The 1,552-nt window shown below is 42.1% G+C and overlaps 1 non-coding gene across 1 annotated transcript; it reads right to left on the reverse strand.

The window, feature by feature from the left end:
- Positions 1–1,353: 1,353 nt before the first annotated feature.
- On the reverse strand, positions 1,354–1,435 carry trnal-uag (transfer RNA leucine (anticodon UAG)). Its single transcript has one exon. It is a non-coding gene; the product is annotated as a tRNA-Leu (tRNA).
- Positions 1,436–1,552: the final 117 nt, after the last annotated feature.

The following is a 1,552-nucleotide window of genomic DNA, read 5'->3' on the forward strand; positions in this document are numbered from 1 at the left end:
ACAATGTCCACACTGACCCCCAGGATGGAAACAGGGCTCACTGCTGCCTTGGCTCTCCTTAGATCCACCACCAGCTCCTTGGTCTTTGTCACGTTGAGCTGTAGATGGTTCTGCTCACTCCATGTAACAAAGTCCCCCACCAGGGTACTCTGTACTCAGCCTCGTCCGCAGAGTCATCAGAAAACTTCTGAAGATGGCAGGACTCTGTGTGGTAGTTGAAGTCTGTGGTGTAGATGGTGAAGAGGAATGGCACCTGGCTAGAGCTTCAGAAGGCAGGAGATGACAGATTACACATCTGTCACGTAGTCAGTTTGTATTCTTAAATACCAAGTCTCTTGCTGTTCCTTGACTAGTTCCCCCCCCCCCCCTGCTCTGCATCGCTCCAGGTAAGTAGAAAGCAATCTGTTATGCACCTTTGAATTGCACTAAAATGTCCACATTTGGACCTGAATCCGACAATAACTTTACTTGACACTCACATACATTGGTTATCAGGCAAAAAATGTTGGTCAGGGGTTTAGTTACTGTTTGAAAAAGGAAAATAATTGTTAGATGAATTTTGATATCATTGCAGATGAAGTATTTATAACCCATCAAAGACGACAAAAGGATACATCAGTTGTCGGGGGTCTGATTTAAAGAAATGATACTCTTAAAAGTGTTGGGGTTCTAGCGTTAAACTAATGAGGAAGAATTTGACATATCTAAGTTAACCAAAAGTTTCTCTTTCAAATGTTACATCTGTATCTGTCAAGTCCTGATTCTCTGACCAGGAATGAACCCAGGCCGCGGCGGTGAGAGCGCCGAATCCTAGCCACTAGACCATCAGGGAGTCACATATATCAAGTTTGTCTTTGTAGATGTGAGTTTCCTTTTCACTTACTGGAATGACTCAGATTGTTTTAGGCGAGAATGGCACCGTAGTTTTAGATGTTAAAATGTGCGCACAAGAAAGCTGAGGGATTACTGTGGGGAAATGGAGAATGACTAGGTTAACTGAAGATTTTAAACATTGTGAAAATTAACAGAACATATGAACACGTTAACATATACGGGCATATAACATATACCTGCAGTCTCAGTCTTTGGATGGTATAGGTAGCGTAGCGCCCTGTCATAGTTACCGACAATTTGTTGATGAATGAGTATTTCACATTGAACACTTAAGATTGGGTGTTCATTTAAAAACAGGGAATTGCCAGTAAAGATAAACAACAGATTCAGCAAGGAGTCTAATACGTTGCCACTAATGACTTTAGTCACTTCACCAAGCTATGTCATAAGAGTATAATGTAACTGATACAAAATCAAGTCAACATATGGTTTGTCCTCCACCTATGTAACATCAGCAAATGGCAGTGGTGGGATTTGAACCCACGCCTCCAGAGAGACTGGAGCCTAAATCCAGCGCCTTAGACCACTCGGCCACACTACCTACAAGTATCAGTTCTCCACATCGTGAGAAACACAGGGACCGTAACTAACGGTATATTTGTCAATGACATTGGAATAAAACTTTCGCAAGGAAAAAAGCCAATTACTCTATTGGAAA

Source organism: Etheostoma spectabile, unplaced genomic scaffold, assembly GCF_008692095.1.
Source record: "Etheostoma spectabile isolate EspeVRDwgs_2016 unplaced genomic scaffold, UIUC_Espe_1.0 scaffold00569423, whole genome shotgun sequence".
Taxonomy (NCBI): domain Eukaryota; kingdom Metazoa; phylum Chordata; class Actinopteri; order Perciformes; family Percidae; genus Etheostoma; species Etheostoma spectabile.